The 14,422-nt window shown below is 46.6% G+C and overlaps 1 protein-coding gene across 3 annotated transcripts in view; it reads left to right on the top strand.

The window, feature by feature from the left end:
- Nucleotides 1–14,422, top strand: part of PLEKHA2 (pleckstrin homology domain containing A2) — a 61,066-nt gene that overhangs the window by 9,240 nt on the left and 37,404 nt on the right. The window contains exons 1-2 of one of the 3 annotated variants that reach the window (XM_090258363.1): nt 4,142–4,443; nt 4,756–4,848. The exons of 1 other annotated variant lie outside the window; for it this stretch is intronic. The gene's annotated coding sequence lies outside the window, so the exon portion shown is untranslated. Of the gene's footprint in view, nt 1–4,141; nt 4,444–4,755; nt 4,849–14,422 lie in introns of those variants that run through there. One more of the 3 variants, XM_090258362.1, reaches the window with a different exon arrangement.

Genomic DNA, 14,422 nt, shown 5'->3' with positions numbered 1-14,422 from the left:
CCTGTTCTCCAAGGTTCTTCTTAAACGTCCTTCATACATTTTCTTCTGCACCTCTCAACCCCAGCTGGTTGTGATTTTCCACAGAACTTTAGCTCTTCTCTCCTCTCTTCATATATCAGTTTCTGGCTTTTGTGATAGTTATTTCTGAACATGTTAATTCCCTTCTTAATAAATGATGGGCTTCTTGAGGGCTACAGTATGCTTTCTCATAGGGCTTTAGAAATTTTTATTAAAAATTTAAATCACTATTGTTCTTTTCTCATAACCAAATGCACACATACTTATTGCCCAAAATTAAACATTCAGAAATACATCTCTTAGAAAGTGAGATCCACCATTATAGCCCCTCCTCCTTTGCCCTAAGAAAACTGTGATTAACAGGTTGAAATGTAGTCTTCTAGACTTTTTTCATGTAATAAGCATGTATAATTTTTACTTACAGAAATGGGTTTATACTATACAGACAGCTTTGTACCCTTTTTCTACTTAAAATAATACATATATTTTTTACTGATCACAATTTAATCACAGGATTTATTTTTTGCATTATTTTATTTTATATTTTTATTGTATTTTTATTACCATTTATTCCCCCATACCCTCTTCCACCTCCACCCACCCCTTACCCCACAATCATTTTTTTTAAACAGCCATATAGTATAAGATTGCATGGATGCACCGACATTTACCTGTTAAATCCCTTGTTAATGATATGAGAGTGATTTCTAATTTACCAGTATAAACAGTGCTTCAGAGAGTATGTGCGTATGTAGTCCATACACATACACACTCCATATATACACATACACTTCATATGTACCACATATATCTCCAAATGATTTTCTGTAGGACATACCTTCGAATGTGAAATTGCAAGGTGAAATGGAATGGATGTCGTAAATGATAATTATCAAACATGTGGAGGGGGTTTTGGTTTATATCTTTCTGTATCCTTCACAAACTCAGTGGCTAAAAGGGCAGGCTCTGTCATTGGGCTGCACAAGTTTTTATCTAGGCTTTTATCTGTGTCTCAGTCACCTTATCTATGAAATGGGGCAATGAGAATAACTTGCTCCCAGTGTTGTAAGACTTAGATGAATAATACATGTAAAGCAATTAGTATTTAGTATTTGGCAAATAAGTAAATGCAAGATGTATGGGAGGAAACATAGTAACAGGTTCAGATAATTGTTTTTGAATGATTAGAACTGAATAGAACAATAGTAGTTTGAGTAATCTTTCAGGAAATGGATGCTGCTTTGCTATTGAAACCGGTAGTAACTATGTATAAAATAACCAGCTAGCATTAGAGGTGCAATGTGTGGCTTTGGAGCAATTTATCTTTGCGTAAAGTTAACTGGCCTGAACCAGGATTAACCAACGACCTTGGTCTCTTCAGTCCCACACTTTCCCCATCAGAGCTAACTGGCCCCAGCGACAGCCTGGTGCCTTATATATTCAGTATCTCTGAGGACAGAGAACCATGCAGTACCCTGGCTCACCACTGAAGGTTATTAGATCATCCAGCCACCCAGCCATTAACACTGAGAAGTAATAGAAAGTGCATAAATGGCTAGTGTAGAGTAAAAGGTTTTCTGTTTACAGTCTTAGGTTCTGGGCCAGAAATCTCCATAGAAAAGTTTCTATACCAATACTAGAAGATTCTTAGTGGAGTCAAACCCGGCTTCTAGAACCAGCTTTGCCACTAACTAGCTGGAAAACCTTGAGAAAACTGTTGAACCTCATCCTGCACTGATACAAGGAGGGGACTTAAATAGCTGATGTGAAAAGCCCTTTTTTGGACATTCCTTTCTTGACAGGCAGTCACGTTTTCATACATCAGGACTGTTTATTGTACTGAAAAAAAGTGCATAAAGTCAGGCAATGGAAATACTTTCAAAATGTGTCTGTCATGAGATGGAAAAGGACTATAGCAGGGTACAGAATCAATTCACACCTGCTCTGTGGTGCCCACTACGGGAGGAGGTGGGGAGGGTTGGTCCTCTGAAGAAGCACCAGGAAATCCACGGCTAATAGAATGGAATCAGGGGAGTAATTGTAGTCTCGCTGGGGCCAGGTCCTAGTCAGGGTCAAAGGCAAAAGAAAATGGGGCTCCCCGTGAAGTATGAGCATTGCTCAAAGTGCGCTCATGACTGTTCTCCCAGCCTAACATATTCTTGCTTCCCACCATGGCATTCAGACTGTACCCATCGTCTGAAGCCCATTTCAAAGCCCTCCTCCTTCTTGAGAACACAACTCTGCCCCATGCAGATACCTTTCTCCTCTAAAGCCTAGGGTGCTCACTCTGTGCCATTTATTCCCAGGGCACTTCTAGGGGGAATACAATGCTGCCATGACCTCCTGGTGACACTTGAATCTTCTCAGGGAGATCCAAACCCTCTGGCTCCTCTTGGCCTTCCAGGCACCCAGGACAGTAGTGCTCAGGAAATATTTGTGGCTCTGTGATTGAGTGACTCAGGCAGGCTCAAGGGGAATAGAATTTTACGGGTTTTAATATGAACCATACCATGAAATCTGAGATTTCACCTCATTGCTCACACTGGAAACCATCAGTTCCAGTCAGATTTGCTTTGGAGTTGGGTGGAATTTTGTTCCTTTTCATGCTGAAAACCATAATCTAATTTTAAGTTCAAAAACATTTACATAGCATCTACTTCATTTTCAATAGTAATCTAAACACTATAAATGTTAACTCATTTCCTCTCCATAAGAACCCAGATGTAGAAACTGAGGCACCCAAAGTTTAAGTCACTTGGCCTGGGATCAAAGCGGCAGAGCTGGGATTCAAACCCAGGCCATCTGGTTCCAGAGAACATGTTCCTCAATGTGCTGTGCTGCCTGAAGATTTATGCAAAACTCTTCATGAGCAGGAAAAAAACTGACGTTGATGTATTTATTTCAAAGGAAATTTTTTTTTTTTTTCTTGTGTCCCCCTTTCCTTCCTCCTTCAAAGCAGAATGTTCTAAAGCAAACAGCCTTTTTTCACACCTGAGAGAGCCGTGTGGCTCCTTTTCGCTTTGGCAATCAAAATGGAAGAGGAAACGCGTGTGGTTTCATCACGGGTGCTTTCGGGGTGTGTGCGGCGCAGTTGTCCTGCCTCCCTCCTGGCTCATCTGGCTCGGGCCCCCTGTCCCCAGGCTTTGTGGCCGCAGGTCCCCGTGACTTTTAAACTGTCTGCCTTTGCCCTACAATTCCGGAATGTGGACCAGCCTTTCCACCCCTCTCGCAAAGAGCTTCAAGGGACCTCCTCTCCCTCCAAGGCTGGTAGGACTCAACCTTATTAACTACATTTGCATCAGAATCCCGAGAAACCGTATCTCAAGACCTTCCATTCCAGGGTGAATCCACTACATTTCCGTTCCGGAGGTTGACTGCCCGACTTAATGTTCGTTTAAAGATCTGTCGCCTCACGTGGGAGGCCCGCGTCAGAACCTGAAAGACCTGCCATTGATTAACTGTGGGACCCAGGGCACATTACTTCACGTCTCCAGTCTCGGTTTCCTCATCGTGAACGGGATGGATACCCATAGGACTGAGGTGTATATCGAACAGGATAACGCAGAGGCTGCACCGGCTCGCAGTAGTTCTCTTAGGTTTCTCTTGGCAATATTTACTTACCGCAGGCTCTTCTGTTTCCCATTTTCCCCAGAGCACCCTCCCGCGCTGAGGGCAGGAAGGGTGTCTTTGTGCCACACTCTGAAAATGTCCCTGTATCCCCCGTTAGTACGCCCGACCCCACTGGCAACCCGGGAGAAGCTCCGCTTCTTCCGACCCTAACCCTAAACCTAACCCCGCGGTCCCAGAAAGGCAAGGGCTCCGGATGCAAGGGAGGCCCGGCTGAGGTCGCTGGGTGGGGCTTTGGGAAGAAGAAATGGGGATAAGGGGGAGCCGGCGCCCCGTCTCGCTTCTCTCCTTCGAGGATGCCCTCGGCCCCCAGCCCCTTTCCGGCTCCGGACACCTGCCACCGGGGCTGGGCGTCCGAGGTATGGCCTCCCTCGGCGGCTCGGGTCCCACCTGCGCGGTGGCAGACGCTAGCGAGGGGGTCGGGGCCGCCTTCCGGGCTCCCGCCCCGCCTCCTCCGCGCAGCCCGCCGCGCCCGGCCGGGCCCCCTCCCACCCGGTGGCGCCCCGGCACCCCTCTCCTCCCCCAGCGGGCTCGGCGGAGCATTGTACTCACATCCGGGGCTGGGTTTTGCTTTAATGTGAAACGTAATTAACCCGGAAAAAAGAGCCGAGAGACAAGAGAAAAGGAGGGGGCGAGGTGGGGGGACGCGGAGAAGAGCGAGAGGAGCGAGAGGCACCGAGAGTTTGGCAGCAAGATCAAGAAATCCCCCGAGAGCGCCGGCCCCGCGGGCCAAAGGGGCGCGTCCTACCCCGATGTAACACACACACCCTGCCCGAGCCCCGGCCCCTGCACGGCGCGGTAAGTTGGGTGCCCTCGCGGGCCCAGGAGCGGAGAGGCGCAGAGGGGTGCGCGGGGGCAGGCGCGAGCTCGGGGAGCTCGGGGAGCCGGGGGCGCTTCTGCCCTGGTGGCCGAGGGCCAAGGGTGAGGTCGCAGCAGCCCCTGGCCGCCTCCTCTAGCCCCGGGAAAGCCTGGAGGGCAGCCCCTCCTCCAATTCTCTGGAGCGCCCGGGGTGGCCAAGGTCGCCACCGTCAGGGGTCGGGCCGCGGGGGTGGGGCCGCGGGGAGGGCTGGGGCGGGTGTTCTGCTTAGCTGTATTTTCTCACGTTTGCAGCGGCGAAACTTCTTTGTGGGTTCTGGCGCTGAGGCAGCGGCCCCGCAACAACTGCCTGAGCTTCGGGTAGGGCCGAGAGCAGAGACCGTCCAGGCAAGTCCCTGGGGCACGCACTGGGCCGTGGAGGCTCATCTCTCGCTTTCCCTATCACCTTATTACAGTAGGGCAGGCCTAGTATGCTCTCGTAGGGAAATCCCTTCCATTCCTTTGGTTCCAGCCTGGGGCCTTGCGCTGCTGGAACTCCAGGCTATGGGACGTACTTGAAGGAAAACTGTCCTGAAATGCAGATTCGGTGCCAGGTTGGGAAAGCACCTCGAGGGGAGCTATCTGTCTGTCTCTCTCACCAATTTCTTTCTCACCTCTCTTGCTTCCCCTTTCTGCTCTAGCTCTCCAGTTATGAAGACTGTTATTTCACCAAATTAAAAAAAAAGAGGCCTTGTAGGAAGGAAAAGTGTCCAGGCATGTCCTCCACTTAAGTCTTACACATCTCCTCCCGCAGGCCAGCCCTGCCCCCAGCCTTTCGGCTTAAGGTTTCCTTCCTTCTTGATGAGCGTGGGTTCAAGCTGTGTCTTCCCCTTCTAACTCCTCCCGTCCCCCCTCCTTTCTTTAGGACTCCAAATGGGGTTTTTCAGAGGAGCGTAAACAGCAGAGAAGAGGGAGGGGGCCAACATTCTACCAGGATGCCAGCTGTGGCTCTTGGAGACACCTCAGCCCACTTGCACTTTGGCTGAAGCTCCAAAATTGTACTCATGCTGTTTTTAATATATCTGAGTTGTCCCCTTTTTCCTCCTTTCTGAAACTTCATCTTTTTTCTTCGTTTGGTGGCAAAGCCTTCAGAAACAGTAGAGTCAAAGGTCTTGGAAGAATAGAAATGTTTGTTTCTTATTTTATTTGCATTCAATTGACATATATTGGATAATAAGGACATGAAAGGCAGTGATGAACAAAATGAAGCCTCTGTCTTTGGGGAGCTTCCAGTCTAGGAAGTTAAACAGCTTCCTAGAACGCAAAGCTGTTTGCTGAAGTAGAGATCCAGCAAGCTTTGAGAAACCAGAGGAGGCTTTTAAAAAGCATTATGATCATTTCAGATATTAGCCTTCTTCATTGCATGCCACTTGTCATAGCAAAAGTCTAGCTTGCATTCTAGACCCTGTGGCCAGCTCAGTGTATGACATGTACTAGGTGCTGAGTAAAAGTTTGTTGAATGAATGAATGAATGAATGAGTGATTTTGAGCACATGCATTGTTTGCACCTGTCCGGTGGGAGGGAAAAGAGCAGCGTGGCAGTGACTCCAGCCTGTAGGAATTCAGTCCATCAAACTGGTTCACGAGGGTTTACTCTGGATGTTGCCTTTACACCTACGTAGTCTTCTGCCCTATTTGTAAGCCCCACTGTTTACGAAGTGTGGCGCTTCTCCTGGAGTTCTAGATACTGATGATGGGAGCCTAGCTTGCTTCAGAGTGGGTAATCACCTGGGTATTGACTTAGAAATCACCTGCTCTTTGGTGGAGAGTTTGCAAAACCTTTTCCTTTGTTGATGCTTTCCCTTCTCTTCTGTATGAGGAAGCAAGGCCCGCAGATCCCATCGTGTCATCGTAGTGAGCCGAACCATATTTAGCTCAATATTTTACCAAGGTTAAAATAAATTCTGAAGACATGCAGGGTTTGGTTGGTGCCTACCTATGGATTCTGCAAAAGTGGGAGGGGGGATGCATCAGCCCTGTTAGCTGGGTCCTCCTGAGCAGCCCCTGCAGGCTTGCAGGGTGTTGTTGAAGTGCTGGAACACTAGAAAGACCCAAGCAGCAGAGGCACAGTCTTCGTTGTGCACATCCAGCTGGCACTTCATTGATTTCCTGTCTTCTGGGGCAGGTGGACAGGTGAGTGATGCCCCTGTTAAAAGGCTGCAATGCCTCAAATTAGATCTTGCTGTGGGTCACAGTGCAGTACATGTCTTTTGATTCACTGAAACTACTGGACACTATTTATCCTGGCTGATGGAGTCGTAGAGATTAGAAAGGAGGGTCGGGGTGCTGGAACATTGGGCTGCTCTGTCTCCCCACCATCAGCAGTGTTGGTTGCCTTACTTTCAGTTTTCCATCTGTCTTAGTGAGCTGGAGAGGACTCTGGCAATCTAATCTGTTAGGCTTCGGAAGGGAAGGAAGCAGAGCAAATATTATGGTTTGACAGCCTATGGAAAGAGAAGAATCCTAGCCCTGCCCAATATAGGCCCATCACTGAGCCTGGGAATTGGACAGGGTGGGGAGATAGGGTGGTTGAGAGGTGGGAGGGATGGGTTCCCTTCCTTCACGCTCTGAGGGGCTTGTGCTTGGTGCAGAGGGACTGTAATTGACCTTTATTCCAAATCTTGGGTTACTCTGTTCTTCCCTCCTCTGGCATGGTCACTCTTTTGGGCTTTCTGAAAGCCCCTTATCTGCCCTGACCCCGGTTGATTGAACTGCCTTGCAGAGGGTTAAGGGCTGGATTGGGCTCTCTCACCATGGAGGCCCCAGCCCTGCTGGTGCTAGAGCTCCTGACACTGCCTGGAGTGGGCAAAAGGCTTTCAGCTTTGGACCTGTGGTGCGTTTTTCTGCTCACAGAGGTCGGCCAGCTGAGAAAAAGGGGTGGGAAGCTAGATCTGCTTGCCCTTATGCTCCTGGGAAACAATACCAGTTCAGTTGCAAAGGCTAGTACTCGCTGTCCCATCAGCTAGGACTCAGATTTGGCCACCCACTTGCAAAGTGGCTGTCTGCTATTGTGCTTCTCCCTTGGGTGGAGCAGGAGGCAGCTCCAGAGTCCCTTCCCTGGAACCGATAGGCGTGGCTGGGTTCTGTTAACTCAGGGTAGGCTGGCCAAGATGGAGTCTGTGGAGCTCTTGGATTTTTTTTTTAACCTCTTGGAGAATTTTAGAGTTGTAAAATATGATGGTGCTTGGAGTAGAGGCCAGAGTAAGGGAAATTTATGCCTTTCTTTGTGAGAGAGCCAGTGTCATGGCCTTTTCCCTGATACTTGCTCATTGATATTAGGGGGGTAGGTAGGGATGGCAGCTGCAGCTCCTGTCCTGCCTTGAGCAGCTTTGTGGTGTCATGGTGATATGTACTTACTTGTTAGGCACTCCACACAAACAAACACCTTAACAACAACATTTGCCCAGTGCTTACTCCTTACCAGACGTCCTGGTAAGCACTTTTCACCGTTATTTATTTCACTTAATCCCCACAAGCAGCCTTTGAAGTAGGTACAGCCATTCTCTCCACTTTGCAAACGAGAAAATAGGCCCAGAGATGCTCAGCAGAGTCTGACTAAACACCCAGCCTCTTTCACTTCACTCTGCCACATCAATGGGTAACTGAAATCAGCACACCCTTTTTCAAGGTCATCTTCTTGCAAGAGTTTCATCAAACGCACTCATACTGATCGCTGTCATCTGCACATCATCCTTGTCACACCCAGCCCCTCCTTGTTCCCTGAATTCAGGGCTGTGAGCACGTGCCTTTAGATAGGCCCTCTTACACTGTCTTCTGGCGTTCTCAAAAAGCTAGCCGAGAAGAGAAACAATGATATTTGCTTTTCATTTTCCTACTGCCCGCGTTTTAGTGGCTGACACTGTCAAGTTTGAAATGATTATAACTCTGGGACTCCTCATTGAATCTTCTGAGTGAGGGGACTTGGCTGATTCTGCACGTTGGAGATCTCAGTTTTTATGGGTTATTTAGGAAACTGATGTGGCCACCCACCTGCACTGGTGATCCCTCTGGTGGAGGTGGTCTAAGGAGGCTTGAGGCAAGGTGGGCCTTGGTTTTCTACTGGCTCTGACAACCACATTTTCTCTGAACATAGATGAGGCTGCTGTTGAGAGAGGTCATGAGTGTTTAAAATATTTTGTTGTTTTTAGCATTTTTATTGCAGTGGTCTCAATGTTCTGTTACTTCTGCCATTTCCTCCCCAATTTTTTCTCTTAAAAATTCCTTGAGTCTCTTGCCCTCCATTCAAAGTTCTTAGGTCCAGTGGGGATTGGGCTGTCTGAGTCAAGAAGGCTCCTTTTCTTAACTTCCCCATTCCTGTAGATGTTTGCATTCCTCACCCTGAACTTCCGTTGGGAACATGTTCTCAGTACATTCTCTTCTCTCTCACATTACTCTCCTGCCTGAGACTATTTGGAGATTGCTCTGATGACATTTTCAAAATGCAGTGATATTATAACAGTAGAAAATAGATGCTCCCACACTTCCTAAGTTATCATCTTTGGCCCATTCACATGGATGTGTTCTGAAATAGCTAAACTTGTGTTTTGTTGTTCTTGTGATTTTTGTTGGGCCCTGGCATTGTTGAGGTTCCACAATACACGTCTATGTGTGTTGCGATTTAACCTAGGTGAGTGCTCTGTTCACGTGGCCTGTCCATATTCTAGCAAGAGTTGAGCGTCTGTTCTTAACCTCCACACCCCAGTTCCTCTCTGCAGCATTACATTCTCGCTGAGGTCTCTGATGTCATTTCCCAATAAACTTTCTCCTGTAGGAATTTAGCAGTTTCCTGTCAGTATCCCTGTCACTTGCTGTTAATGCTGGATGCTGCTGTCTTCAGCTCCCAGCCTTTCTCCCACCATCGGGGGTAATAAGACAGGGGATGTACTTACTGCATGCCCCACTACATGTCAAAAACGCTTTCCTGACTATTTTATGGACTAAATCACTGGAATTACCTGTCCTGCAAATACACAGTAATTTGAAAGAAAACTTTTTTAAAACTTTTTTTGAAACTGGAGGTAAGATTGTATCATAATGGGGCCAATGCCATTTAGGGTTTTAGCTCTGTTATCCCTTTCTTATATTTTTATTTACTTCAACAGTGTCAGAATGGTCAGGGAGCTCAGTCTCCCTTATTTTATACTCTTCTTTCCCTTATCTCTAATATACATTAGTGATCTTAAAAATCAAAATGTCCAATACAGCTAACCATTTCTCTCATGACTTAATTTCTCTGTAGCTTTTGTTTTCTTAAAAAAAAAAAAAAATCTGTGTATCCATCTCTTAGTCTGTCTAGCCTTTTATTTAAAAAATATCGACCCTATCTCCTGAGTTTCAAGAGGGAAAACGCCACTGGGGGGTCCTTGTCAGGTTCCCCTTCCTTTCCCTGGAGTGCGGGGCTTGGTGTGGTTCAGGTGCTGTTGTGATAGGGGAACAGAGGCATCGACTTGGGTGTTATATCGTCAGCTCCAAGGACAGGGCCCCTCTGAAGAAGACCAGAGGGCAAGGAACCAAACCTGCAGGGGAAAGAATGAGCCTATCTAAGAGGATGTTGATATCGGAAGTAAGATGCCCAGCTAGAATAGAGGGTGCCCAAGCTCTCTGGAAGGTACCTAGCTCTTGGGCAATTATGATGGGTGGGATGTTAAGACTTTGACACACCAAAAAAGTCTCAGGAGAGCTATAATGTAGACAAGATTTTACTTGCTTGCGGACTCTGGAGAACTGAGAAATGTATTCTCAGCTTCAAAACTTATATGCTGGGGATGAGGATTTGTGTGGCATTAAATAGCTTTCCCTCCTCCTAAACAAAGTAACACACATTCCCTGTAGAAAATTTGGGAAATATGGAAAATATACAGAAGTAAATAAAATTCACTTATAACCCATAGATACTAACTGCTAATATTTTGGTGTCTGTCAGTTTTTACTATCCAAATATAGATATATAAAAATAATAATTAGACAGTTGATATCATATTATAAATCATATTTATCTTTAAAAAATCTTATCGGGATATGTTTTCTCCCTACTTCATTAAAAAATGACTTGAAAACATAGTTTTTAAATGATTGTGTAACATTTCCTTATGCGAATGTCTCATAATTTATTTAATTATTCCCTAATCATTGGGACATTCTGAGCACTTCCAACTTCTTGTTATTACAAATTCTAGTGCAGTTGTTGTAGTTTTATTTTAATCTTTATTTGCACCTTTGTGCATATACTTGAATGGAATCTTAGAAGTAGAATTACTGGGTCAAAGGGTATGAACATTTTTAGCTCTCTTGTTACATATTGCCAAACTGCTTCCCAGAAAGATTCCTACTCCTATCCTGGGTGTGTAAGAATCCTAGAGACATTTTCCAAGTAGACAGATAACATTTGTTTCAAGTAGCAACCCTCTCTTTACTTTTTTCCCCTTCTGCGGCCTCTCTTTCGGGATATGTTCTGTTTCTTGAGGTCATGGTTCCAGATAGCTCTTGCATATTATGAGCCTGATAAAGATGTCAGTTGCCTCAATTCCTGGGGACAATTGTATTCTTGGCTTGAGTCTCCTTCAGTGATGGAATCTGAGGCATTGAAATGGGCAGTTGAGGAGCCATTTTGGACACAGACATCTCCCATGGCCCTCAATCTCATTGTGAGGTAGACAGCTATTGACTTTTTCTTCAAGAGCTTCCTCTGGTTGATCAGCAATTAGCCAGAAATCTTGGTTTAATTGACATTTAACCCATTTTCTGCTGCTGATCAATGGGTAACTTCATGCAAGTTCACTTTTTTTCTTCAGTGTTTCACTTTTTACTATTAATTAAATATTTAATATATTTGTATTTGCAGTATATACTTAGGAACTTAGATACTGAAGAATCTGGATCATATAAAACTTTCTTTTAAATTTTACCTTTCTTTAAAATACATTAGTTAGTTATCTGGCTTATGTGAGGCCATGGCTTGGTTTGGTTTGGTTTGGTCTGTGGGTATGTGAGTGAGAGAGAGAGAGAGAGTGAGAGAGAGAGAGAGAGAGAGAGATATTGATTGTGCGCGCACATCATTTTGATGTCATTTCACAAAGTCCAGGAAGGAAGATGAAGCAGGAAATAGGTGTCAAGAATTGTAAAAAATCATAAGCTATGATCCACTCATATTATTACTTGGAATGTATGTTGATTCCATGTAAAAGAAGAAACAAAGCATGAAAATATGAATTTCAGCATTATTTATAATAGTGAAAAATTGGATGTAATCTAACTGTCTAAATATGGAGAAATGGTTAAATAAATTATAGTAAATACAGTCCAGTAATGTTATGCAACCATTTTAAAACAATGATTACAAAGACTGTAGCAGCATGGAACATGTTTATGATATAATTTAAAATTTTAAAGAGGCCGATTATGTGGACAGGGGCATGAAAACGCATGCAAGAGTGAAAACGGTTGGCTAGAGTGATCTTTTAAAAATGCCAACATTGTTACATTGTGATTTTTGCACTAAACACAGAAAACACTAGGGCGGTTTGGCATGCTTTGGAAAGATAGGGAGGGTTGAGTGGGGTGGACCAAGGTCCCTTCCTGCACAAATGCCTCTTCTCTTTGTCTTCCATATGTTGCGAAGGCTAAGAAGCTACTTGCTCAGTGGTTTCATTGTGGTGAAGAGGAGAAATGGAGAGGCTCGCCCGAGAGAGGGCTGTTTGGTGCTTCAGCCCAGCCCAGCGAGGACAGTTTCCATATTGTCTCAGGAGACAGGGAGAAAGTCATTGTCAGAGTACAGGGCCCAGGACATACGGGGGCAACTCCTCAGTCAAACCACCCAATGTCGCCCTCCACCCAATATTTCTACCCTGGGAAATTTAAGTTAAAATGAAATTTAAGATAAATGATTTTAGAGAGTCAGAAATTAGGCTAAAACTATATAACTGGAGGAATGTGGTGAGCATTAGAAAAAACATTTCAAAGCTTGGTCTTGGTAGGGGAATTCTGGTGTAGCAGTATGTGTGTCCATCAAGGTGGGTCCCCCCCCGCCACCCTTTGGTACAATTGCTAGCATTTCCCTTTCTCCCCTCACTGCCCAGTTGTCTGGGCTGAGCCTGGAGTGGCAGAGTTAAGTGTATTAGACGGGCCCCTATGGGAAAAGGAGGAGGAACCAACAGACTTGGAAGATGAAGGTGACAAGTCTAAGAGGCAGGCAGGGGGAATTGGGGGCTGGGGACAGCAGGGGACAGCAGCTGTCCATACCACGTCGTGACAAGGGCTGAACAAATAGAATCTGAATGAATTGTCAGGATTGGGGCTCAGGACCTCGGGTTTGTGTTTTGTACAGTCTCGAGGATGTCCCTTCTGCGTGGGCCAGCTGGTTTTAACCACGTGTCCCTCATGCTGGCTCTGCTGCAGCTGATCCTTCCCCCACCTCCCACATTCTTGATGAGCTCTATGACTCAGCGGCTTCTCAGGACTTCTGAGCAGCCTTTTTTTCTGGGGCTAGAACCACAGTCAGGAGATGTTGTAACCAGGACTCTTCCTTTTATTATCTTTCCTCCTGGGACATGAAGGTCTCCCTCCCATGGACCCACACACATGGGACGCCCCCTCCACAAAAGTGGGCTTTTGGAGGGTCGGGGAAAGACTGCCTCCCTTTTCTAGCTTCGGCCTTGAGAAAAGGACAGGCTTGGATGAATCCTGTTGGCTGAAAAGGGAACACTTGAAAGCCAGCATGAAGTTGGGTGCTGTGCTTACCAACTGGGCCCGGAGACAGTCAGCTTTGTTACCCCACCGCATTTTCTATGCTTCCTCTTAGAAATGTCCCAGCAGTGGCAATAGTCCCTAAACCCTTGGAAATTCTGCCTCTCTGGCTGTATCAAGGGAATTTGCTGAGTTTTCTTGGGGGATGGGGGCGCCCCCTCATCCTGACCAGACAGCTGTGCACTCTCTGTGGGAGGCTGACCCAGCCTTTCTGCAGGGGACTCCTCTTTTCCCAGGGGGCATGCTGCTTCCTTTCTCAGGGATCTGCTCCCTCCCCAGCCAATGCCAGGCTTCTTGCCTTCCCGTCTCTGACCCAGTGTCTGCAAGAAGACTTCAAGTCCCTCCCGTGGCATTTGTCCTTAACTCTTGGCCTGTCTCCATGTCTTTCCCTTTCCTGTACTCAAACGTGCTCCGTTGTGGAACTGGAGCTGGGATGGAAGCTTTGCTGTGGCAAGCATGAGAAGCAGGGCCTCTGGCTGCAGGCACCTGTGACAGACCTGATGCTCCATTGAGCAAGGTTGCTTCTCCCTCCAGCCCCCACCCTGCCGCTGTCCCCCACTTCTGCTACCCTTCTTCCTTCTCCACTGCCATCTTTCTTAACCTTCTGTTTCCACTTTTTATCCTTTCCTCACCTCCTCTTTTATTTCTCCTTTTAGGTCCTTTGCCCTGTTGCCCCACCTGCTTTATTCTTTTCTCCCACATCATTATCCCAGGATCCCTGACCCATCGTCCCTCCCGATTGGCAGTCTGGCCTGACCTTGCCTGGAATCAAGCGATTCACAGTTCACTGGTATTGTTGTGTATTGGGGGCACTTGTCTCCTTGGGGCAGCCTTTCAACACTCTCTTGACCCTTGTTGGGGTGGGAGAGAACAGACCACACCACCAGTTGCCACCTTAGAATTAGCCTGATCGTGGGACTTGCCCCCCTGGGCCGGGAAGACTACAGGTGTCGTGTCTTGGTAGCTTACTTGCTGACCATTGTTGTGTAAGGAGTGGCGTTAGGTTAGCCGTCTCACAACTGCTTAGCTGTAGACTAAGAACCACGGTGGGTGAGGATCTTAGTGAATTTTGCTTGTTGGAGCCAAGCAGGGCCAGGGGTGGGTGATGTCTGTCCTTGAAAGTCTAAATGGTGTTTTCTAATCCTTGTGGGACCTTGTCCCCCTTCTATACTGTGCTGTG

This window comes from Furipterus horrens, unplaced genomic scaffold (genome assembly GCF_987537825.1).
Source record: "Furipterus horrens unplaced genomic scaffold, mFurHor1.1.pri manual_scaffold_12, whole genome shotgun sequence".
NCBI lineage: Eukaryota > Metazoa > Chordata > Mammalia > Chiroptera > Furipteridae > Furipterus > Furipterus horrens.
The sequence above is the reverse complement of the archived record's forward strand: the minus strand, read 5'-3'. Positions and strand labels throughout refer to the sequence as shown.